Raw genomic sequence first — 10,779 nt, 5'->3', positions numbered from 1 at the left:
TTACAAAGTGGTTGAGAGCTGTAGCAATCTACAAGTCTACAAATAGTCTCTTCCGAATGCTCAGGACACATACACATATTCACATGAAGGCTTGGCATTTGCCATTACAAATTCCTGGAATAACACAACCATTGTGCCCTTTGTCCTACTGAGTTGGCCTTTGTAACCAGGGAAACAGCCCTGGTTCATGATCTAAAGAAATATTGGAGAGATAGTCCAGCTAAAGATAACAAACAGGGTTATATTGTCCTCTGGGTACTTGGTGATCTCTCTCTCTTTTTTCCCAGTTTTATGATTTTGACAATCAGCAATTGGTTCTCATCCATGTTGTCTGTAGGTTTTTGAAAGTGGTGACAGGTACACAGGTAACCACCATATAGAGCTTGTTTGGTGAATCTTCATCCTCATTACATTTTCTGGACAACCAGACACAGATACTGTATGGAACATTTCTTATTCCTTTGGTCCAGACAGCTTTGCTGAGCCTGGTGTCAATGTGCACACCTGGATTTCCCACCTCTTTCGAGGCAATTTCCTAATCTCTTGGAGTGTCTGAGGGGCACTCTTCTTGAAGGCCACCCCATGATGTACCTGTGAACATGGATGGTGTATTCTCTGGTCACCACCTTGTTAATGGCAGAACAGCCCTTCTTATCCTCTCCACCCTTCTTCGTGGGAGCCATTTTGCTGAGACCAGGTTGGAACTGCTTGATAATCTTAACACAGTTTTCTTTTCCATGCTCATTTGTGATGTCAGCCAGCACTGAAGTAGGAGTACCCCAACCCCTGCTGCTTGAAGTCAACCCAGGAGTGGACCTCACCACCACCTCCTTTTGCTCACTAATAACTGAGTTAGAAATATATCAGAGAAATGGACTAATCAATAAGAGTGACCAGAGGCCTTTCAGTTCTGCAGAAACTAAAAAAAACAACCCTGGGAACTCCCTGGCTGTCCAGTGGCTAAGACTCTGAGCTCCCAATGCAGGGGGCCCAGGTTTGATCCCTGGTCAGGGAACTAGATCCTTCATGCTGCAACTAAGAGTTCACATGCTGCAACTAAAGATCCCGCATGCCGCAACTAAGACCCAGCACAGCCAAATAAATAAATAAATTCTTAAATATTTAAAAAAAAACAACCCTAACAGGAAAACCAGTTGTGTCCCTGGGAGCAAGCACTAGAGATCAGCCTGCCCTGTCTCATCTGAGTTTTTCCTTTTGGTCACACTCTGGCTGGACACTGGATCCTTAACTGGGAAGCAAGAACGGAAAAAGAGGAGACTGGGACTTCTGTGGAGGTCCAGTGGTTAAGACTCCATGCTTCCACTGCAGGGGGCATGGGCTCGATCTCTGGTAGGGAACTAAGATCCCACATGCTGCATGGTGCAGCCAAAATAGTAATAATAATAATAATTTTTTTTAAAAAAAAGGAAAAGAGAGGAGACTGGTTCAGACTCTGATAGTTTGAACAGCCTGCCAGAGCTGGAATCTTATTTCTGCTATGCACAAGTGGTGTTTGTATTGAAACAAGCATCCTTTCCTTTAAAAAAAAAAAATTTATTTTGGAATAATTCTAGATTTACGAAGAGTTGCAGAGATATGGCTGATGTTTCCCCTAATGTTAACACTTACATTACCATATTACATTTGTGAAAACTCAGAAACCAACATTGGTACATTACTCTAAATTAAATTCCAGGTTTTATTTGGATTTCACTAGTTTTTCCACAAATGTCCTTTTTCTGTTCCAGTATCCCGTCTGGTATCCCACATTGCATTTGGTTGTCATATCTCCTTGGCCTCCTCTGATCTGAGACAATTTCTTAGTTTTTGTCTCTCACGACTATGACAGTTCTGAGGAGTATAGGTCAGGTATTTTGTAGACTGTCCCTCAGTTTGGGTTTCTCTGATGTTTTTTTCTCATGACTCTACTGGGGTTGCGGGAAGAATACCAGAGGGGAAGGACCCTTCTCTTCGCACCAGATCAGGGGGTCCATGTCATCACCATGACGACTGATCCCTGCTGATGTAAACATGGATCACACGGGTAGGTGGCCTGCCAGGTCCCTCTACTCTGAAGTCACTATATGTTCCCTTTTCATGCTCTATTCTTTGGAACAGAGTCACTAAGTGCAACCTACACTCAAGGGGAGGGGAACTGAGCTCCATCTCTTGTAGGGTACAGTATCTACGTCCCTCCCTCCTTATTTGTTTTTTTGTTCATCCACTCATTTATACACAAGCATCTTTTAAATTCAAAATAATAAATACTCTTATTTCAGTAAAAGGGTTAGGTCAGTACTTATGCTTTTAGCAAAGTTGGCCATCCCCCATGACAGGGAATATGAAACCTTCTAGGGGTTCCTAATGGACATAAGAACAAGGAAACTTTAAAAAAACTAAAAGTTTAATCTCAGCTCTGCCACATATTAACCATATAACCTAAGGCAAGTTTCTTAATCCCTCTACTCAGATTTCCTTTTTAAAATATAGACATATTAACTACTAAAAGTACTCTTATATAAAGGCATAAGGAGTCAATGAGATAATTCACTTCAAACACATAGCACAGAGTCTAATAGTTAATGCTTAATAAGTATTAGCTGCCATTTATTACATGATTTACTTTTATTAAGAAGTAAATATGGGGCTTCCCTGGTGGCGCAGTGGTTGAGAGTCCGCCTGCCGATGCAGGGGGCACGGGTTCGTGCCCCGGTCCGGGAAGATCCCACATGCCGCGGAGCGGCTGGGCCCGTGAGCCATGGCCGCTGAGCCTGCGCGTCCGGAACCTGTGCTCCGCAACGGGAGAGGCCATAACAGTGAGAGGCCCAAGTACAGCAAAAAAAAAAAAAAAAAAAAAAAAAAAAAAGTACATATGCATATGTGCATATACACACATATATATAGACAGAGGAAGAATCAGTGGTTGATGATATCCTTATGATTTTTATTTTCTTCGCTTATTTGTACATTCTAAGTTTTCTGTAAAAAAAATGTATCATTTTCCCTCTAACAGAAAAAATAATAAAAGTCAGTTTCCAGATTACTAACACCTGGCAGTGCTGAAGGTGTGGAAAATGACCACTTTTTCATTCCACTGTTGGGAGGAAAACTTGCTAAATCTTTTCTGAAGAATGTCTTGGCAATAAGTATCAGAAGCATTAAAATTTTGCAGACCATCTGACTCAGCAATTCCATTTCTAGCTATTTATCCAGGTGAAAATATTGTACAGTATATATGCACAAAGATCTATTCATACAAGTGTTCACTACATCAATTATAAAAGCAAAAATGGTAATAACTGAATCCTATGTATAAATTATGGTCCTGTGGAGCCAAAAGAACATTTTGTAGAAGATTGTTTAGTGAAATTTTTTAAACATTCACACTACATTTAAGTGACAAAGGGACAAAGGTCAGTTACAAAAATTATGGCCAGCGTAATTTTACCTTTGTAAAATACAAACACACACAAAGTTGTTTGCGGGGGGTGGATTAATTGGGAGATCGGGATTGACATATATACACTACTTAATGTGTAAAACAGATAGCTGGTGGGAACCTGCTGTATAGCACAGGGAGCTCAGCTTGGTGCTCTGTGATGACCTAGATGGGTAAGATGGGGGGTGTGAGGGAGGTCCAAGAGGGAGGGGATATATGTATACATATAGCTGATTCACTTTGTTGTATAGCATAAACTAACACAACATTGTAGAGCCCAATTTAAAAAAATGTATCTAAAAGACAACAATTATTATCTCAGGGCAGTTGGATTGTGAGTGACTTATTTTCTTATTTGGGTTTATCTGCATTTCCCAGATTGCCTACAAGAAACCGAAATTATTTTTGGAAACAGAAAAAGCCAGTGCTATTTTTAACATGCTCATCATAGATAATTTGGAAAATATAAAATATTAGATAGAAGAAAATAAAGTTGCTCACAATTCTACCACTTAGAATTAACCATAATTAACAATTTGTTGTATTTCTTTCAGTCTTTATATGAATTTGTGTATAATCTTTGCCACTCCCCCTCCTACCCAATTTAGGACCATACCATATTTAATGTTTTATAGTCTGCTTTTTCTTTCGCTTAACATTATATCATGAACATCTCCCTGAGTCTTGAATAATTTTTAACAATGTTAAAACAAAAACAAAAACAAGCTAGTGAGTGAGAGGTGCAGAAAGTGATGTGCAAAGATTCATTATGAAGTGAACAAAGCAAGTTGCAAAGCAGTATTATAGGATAGTCATATAAAATATTCACCAAGCATTTAATTTTGTTTATGTCTTAAGAGAAGGAGTTGTGTGGAAATGTTTGGCAGTTTAAATTTTTTAAATAATATGTATATTGTTATTATCTCTGTAATCAGAAAATTAATATAGATTTTAAAATACATAAAAACACCATTTTAAAGGACTGTACAATATTCCACTATACCTAAAATTCTCCTGTTGTTGGACATTTAGATTTGTTTTAGCTTTTTCGTTACTACGAATAATGATAATGCTAGGATGAATATCTCTGTTTTCAAGTCTTTCTCTCAGCTCGTTATATTCTATGATAAATTTGAAGAAGGAAAGGGAGATGCAAGAGGGAGGAGATATGGGGATATATGTATATGTATAGCTGACTCACTTTGTTATAAAGCAGAAACTAACACACCATGGTAAAGCAGTTATACTCCAATAAAGATGTTAAAAAATATTCAAAAAAAATTTTGAAGGAGGATTCCTAGATCAATTTCTGTGTACTAATCTTAAAAGATTTTGTTTGAAATGTATGCTTGTATACAAATGTATGCCTGTATAATAAGGGCAACAGATTTAACTTTCTATTTCTTAATAGAAATCAACAAGACCCCTTAGTTTATGGCTTTTAATTTACTCAGAGATTTCTCATGGGAAAAATGCATTCTCTTTGGAAATATATTCCAGAATCTTGTTCAAAAACAATTTTTCAACCCCAGTAGAAACTTTGAAACCTGGCCTAATACTCCACAATTGAGAATTAGTGGCAATAGATCAACGTTCTTGATTCATTAAGCTAGTATGATGGGCCAATGCACTGGTGATATTCTAATATGGAATAGAGAAGAGAGACTGTAAATAATAAAAATAAATAAAAATTAAAAAGTCACCCATCCTTTGTTTTATCCTCTAACCCATTAAAAGAAATAAAGTCTTGCTCTTTTGAAAAAAGTAAGTTTTACTGATATATGACTCATATACCATAAAATTTACTCTTTAGGTACACAATTCGGTGTCATTCTGTATTTTCATAGCCTGTGCAACCATCACCACTTTCTAATTTTAGAACATTTCATCATTCTTGCTTTAGGAAATTATTCTCTCATTTTATTTTATAATTATTATAAATAGAAACTGCCTCAAATCCATGATCAAATAAGGCAATGAAGAGACACAAGTAGTTAAATAAAACAAAGTTTTGACCACATATTTAATCTATGTTTGGCATTTCTTTGGGTCCTTTACCTTTTTCAAGGTTCTGGCTTCCTTATCTGTAAAAATCAGAAGATTGGTGTAATCTCACAAAGGACTCTGTTTTAAATTATACCTTTTTATGTAGTGTTCAGACTGCTCACGTTTCATGATAATTTCAGTACCATCACTTTGGTGAGAGCTAGACCCTGCATATACAGAAGAAGAATATGCAGATGCCTTCGTTTACAAATGTGATGAGATCTACTGGCAAAGAGACCAAACACCCTGTTATAGTTTGGGACTAGCTATTTAGGTAAGGACACAGTGTTTTTACATAGTTATTTTAGTTAAGGTTGGCCTTAGGGAAATTACAAATATCAGGATATAAGAATTCAGCAAAAATTGAAAATGCCCCAAAACAAGGGTTAGGGTTAGGGTTAGGGTTAGGGTTAACTTCAGACCTTTAAACACTTACCACCTTTAAATGCAAAAATAAGTGAAAAGTTTGGTGGAAGTTTTCTGAAGTTTTTAGATCGCTATCTTCTGGCTCTGCTACTTTCTGGCTACGTATTTGAACCTGAGATTTCTTGTAAAATGTGGTTAACAATACCTACTTCCTATGGTGTTTGGTAGAGTATATTAGGGAGTATTTATATTGATATAAAGCATCCAGTACGATGCCTGACATCCGATAAGAGCTGACTGTAATTTAATTCCCTTGGACCAGTTAATCTATCAAGAACATAAAAGCCAACAGAAAAGAAGTAATAATACACATGTGTAAATGCATAAATTGGTGAAATTAAGGATGAATCGAAAAAGCCATAATTTGCCCCCATAATTCGTCAATGATTTGTATATCAACATATGATCGCTGCATTATATTCTGAATATTGATTTAAAATATTTCTTTCCTTTATACTACATAAGGCTTGAGATTTCTATCATTATTTAATGCTTCTCTCTAGCTTTGATCCTGTCAAATTTCTTAAAATATTCAACTGCATTGGTTATTACCACTCCCTTATGGGTTTAAAAATTCTGAAAAATTAAAAAAAAAAAACAACAAAAAACACGTTGTAAATTTGTGCAAGATAAGGTAATGTGGTTAGCAAGTTGAGGTAAAATAAAAGTACTGTAAATCATGTTCTGGGATTTTACATACTGAGAGTGCTGGAAAATCCCCTGGCAATGCTGCTAGATGGAGTCTTCTTGGGATCCTGGCCAAGGATTTACTTTAATCCTTAGGAATTGTGCAATTTGAAAATTGAAGTTTCAATTTCACTTGTGCTTAACAGCTATTCTCTCAGCCATGTGTAGTCTTCTTTGTCGATGTTATTGATCAAAGGGCATGTTGTGCACTTATGGGCAAGAATGGTATTCTTCCAGTTCAGAGTGGCGTTCAGCTCATCTATTTATGGTGTTGCCATCATCTATGGCAACAAGGAGTTTGAAGTGCTTTCCAAGGCGAAACAAAACAAAACCCAAGCTCAGTGCTGAATAACATAAACCATCTAATACCTCAGATATCTTTGGTTTGCTTACAAAACGAAAGCCGGGCTCTTGCAAAGCAAGTGCACCCCCAGGACTTTGCATTTGCCTATAAGGAGCTAGCTCTCTGCAGCAGACAGAAGGGAGAAAGGAGACCCCAGAGTAGATCAGGAAAGTGGAAGGACACAGGATGAGTTCCTTCTTTGTGAAGCAGATAGAGTGTGATCCTTAGCTAGGCCATTACTCTGTCCACAGACCTGAGAAAAGCAGAGTGGAAGAGGACACAGGAAAAAGACAAGAGATAGATGACAGCCTTTTGTCCATGTCACTTCACAAAATATCTTAGCCGGAGGGATCCTTAAAAACACTGAGCTTGACTACTCCTTATTACAGCCAGAGAGAGAAGGGAACACTTCAAAACAATGTAGTTAGTAGCAGATCTGGCTCTAGAACCCAAGGTATGTCCACCTCCGCATGCTGCTTTGATGCATGTTCTTTGTAAGAAATGATGTCCAGAGATGGCACTGATAAAGCTTCAAAGCGGACACAGTTTGTGGTAGGCATATTTCCACCTCCATTTCTCACCCCTTGTGTTGCCCTTCACTCCCAATCGCTAAAGAAAGACCCCTTGCCCTCATGTTGCCTTCCAGCCACCCGACAGTCCCACCTACCTTAGCCCACACCTCTATTTTCTCAACATTCTGATGACAAACAGCTCTTGTGAAAGCTATTCCTTTAAACAAATTCACACAAAAATTCTAACTGGTACTTTATCTCCCTAATAGCTTCTCAGTGGGGTTATTTTGGAACCTAGATGCATTTCTAAATGTTAACTATTTAAGACAGAATGAGGAAGGGATTTTTATCTCTTCTAGGCCAGTCAGCCTGTAAGGTGGAATTAGTCATGGTTTTGCCCTATTTCAAGTCATAAAGAGCTCGAGATGCAGCGAAAGGCAAGCTGGTAAGTAGCAGGGCAAAGGGGAAGAGGTCCTTTGCCCTAGATTAGAGGTACTGTGAGCTGTCCAGGTATTAACCCAGCAAAGCTCTCTGGAGTTTGAGGCAATAATAGCCCTCGGTTACACTTGCAATCTGGATTTGGGAACGGAGGAGGGGACTTCCAATGGATCCCTTGAAGCCAACTCATGGCTAAAAACCCATGATTTAGAGGGAACATTGATGGAGTCAATTTTGGTGAGGCTTTTTTTTCCCCCCCAAAGGGGATTACACTGAAGAAATAACAGAGTGTATGACATCCAATGAGATGTCAGTCTTTAAAACAAATATATCTTATAGATCTATTTGAATCCAATCTAAGACTACTTCCAAATTTAGTTTATATAAGATAGTGCTGGTGTTTTACAGGGGGTTCTTATATTAGAGAAAATTAAATTCAGGATGTTTTTCTCTGACCTGAAAATTACAGGTACTGGTAGTAGTAGATTAGCAAATCCAGGAGGAAGTTAATTGGATAATGGAGCCTGTCTTTGCCAGAGTAGAGTGGAGTGATGGATATTTGGTAAAGGAAGAAACTGAAGACATAGGATAGGGATTCAAATCCAAGAAAAGTAGGGGTGTGGCTAGACAGGAGGATAATTAGGAAAGAGGACGGGAGGAATGGTGGAAAGGAGATCTTCAGATGGGGACTGCTGCCGGACCAGTGACGAATACTGATTCTTCCTCTGCCTGGTGCCTCTGACAATTCTCCCTCCTGTCCTTTTTCCTCTCAGTGCAAGTATTTCTCAAAGATTAGGCCTGACTTTCCTTCTCGTTCACGGCACTTCCTCACTGCCTCAGGAATAAAAATTGTTTATACAACTTCAGTTGCTAGAATACAGAGATTAAATTAAGATTCGTGTCTCTAGCCTGGATCTCTTGCTTTTTCTCTAGTTGAGTTTCCTATAACTAACCATCCTGGGCTGTTTAACAAAACACAATATTAAATTTGTTTTGTGTATTCCCATACCTAAAGTGCTTTTTCTTCAAAATTTAGTTGTACCTCCCCAGCCAACTCTCCTATCTCTGATGATTCCAACTCTTTAGGAAATCTCTTGGAGTCGTGGTCAGATTATTTCATGATGCTGGTGTTGGTGTCTTTAGGTTTTCTGGTGAGATTTTCATTTGTGCCTTTCTGGTTAAATCCCATTAAGCTGATTCTTCTTGGTGGCTACATATTCCACTGAGGGCTTTACTTCTGTTTCTTCCTAGTACTTGGTAGTGTTTGCTAGGCAATAAGCAGACATTTAAAATAGTGCCAATAAACTAAATTGTATACAAAGAAAAACTTGACATTTTTGTTTGCTGGAAGGTAAGATCCTTTCATGTTGGAAATGCAAGAGCCACCAAATGGAAGACAGGAGCCGTTGAATAGGATGAGTTCTCACACTTCTTTGGGAGGGAACATGGCAACTACGGTATTTTAAAAAACTCTGTAGATTTATTTCAAGGGATCACATATTAACTGTAGAAGTAAATGTATTCAAAAGTTCTAGAAGGTATTAAAAATAATAACCGGTATTTACATAGCTCTTTATGTTACAAAGTATATTAACATAATTGTTTCAGTTAATACTTTTAACAACTTCAGGTGTTAAAATTCTCATTTTAGAGTTGAAGATACTGATTATCAAAGGTCATGACCTATAAGTGGCAAAGCCATAATCACCTCTGATTGGATGTCTTTGCAGTTAAAAGAGAAAGAGGGGAAATGTGGAAAGACAATGGCACCAGCTATCTTGAATAGTCAAAAGTGCTAGAGATCTTTGGTTACGAGGAGAAGCTCTTTCAGTGTGATTAGTCTTTCCCCTAAGAGCCAGAAGATGATCTAGGTGATGTCTAGTGAGTGGGAAGACGAGTGAAGTGCACTGCTTCAAAAACACCCATCAGGACCCAAACTGACTGAGTGGTTATTTTTTGTGGGGGGGGGGGGTGGCAAAAGGTAGAAAATGAGTATTCTGGCATCCATCCAGTTGTCTAACATGGATGTGAATATTTTTCATGCAAAAAGAAGGAAATTTCCTCTTAAATCACTGTGAAGAAATCAAGCAGATTTCTAGCAAGAATTTCGTAGACTACAATGTCTGGACCATTTCTTCATTATGGTGCTTTAGATTTCCCACATGGGGTGGTTATATCTGCTTTATGAGAAGATGATTTCCCCCTTGGAAGTACAGCAGCCTTGACTAAGATAAATGAGATTCAAAGGTAGAGGCCAACGGGTAACAGGGAAGAATGATTTTCAGAGTCCCTAGAGTATGTACTTAATTCTAGGTTAAATAACATCAGACCCCAAAACCAAAATTTGAAAAGATACATGCACCTCTGTGTTTATGGCAGCACTCTTTACAATAGCCAAGACGTGGAAACCTAAATGTCCATTGACAGACGAATGGATAAAGAAGATGTGGTACAGGGGACTTCCCTGGTGGTCCAGTGGTTAAGAATCCCCCTTCCAATGCAGGGGGTGCGGGTTCGATCCCTGCTTGGGAAACTAAGATCCCACTTGCCATGGGGTAACTAAGCCTGTGTGCTCTGGAGCCCACGCCACAACTAGGGAGAAGCCTGCACACCACAATGAAAGATCCCACACGCTGCAATGAAAGATCCTGTGCACCACAATGCAAGATCCCACAAGCTGCAATGACGATCCCGTGTGCCACAACTAAGACCCGATGCAGCCAAATAATAAAATAAAATTAAAAAAAGAAAAAGAATATATATAAGTGAATCACTTTGCTGTACAACAGAAATTAACACAACATTGTAAATCAAATATACTTCATTAAAATTAAAAAAAAATAACATCAGACCTTATGCCTTACTTTAAGTTTGCACAAAATTTGAGA

At 38.3% G+C, this 10,779-nt stretch overlaps 1 pseudogene; it reads right to left on the bottom strand.

The window, feature by feature from the left end:
• Nucleotides 1-304: 304 nt before the first annotated feature.
• Nucleotides 305-683, bottom strand: LOC132531880 (large ribosomal subunit protein eL31-like; annotated as a pseudogene).
• Between the last annotated feature and the right edge of the window lie 10,096 nt (nucleotides 684-10,779).

Source organism: Lagenorhynchus albirostris, chromosome 13, assembly GCF_949774975.1.
Source record: "Lagenorhynchus albirostris chromosome 13, mLagAlb1.1, whole genome shotgun sequence".
NCBI lineage: Eukaryota > Metazoa > Chordata > Mammalia > Artiodactyla > Delphinidae > Lagenorhynchus > Lagenorhynchus albirostris.
Note: the sequence above shows the minus strand (reverse complement) of the source record. Positions and strands in the feature narration are given on the sequence as shown.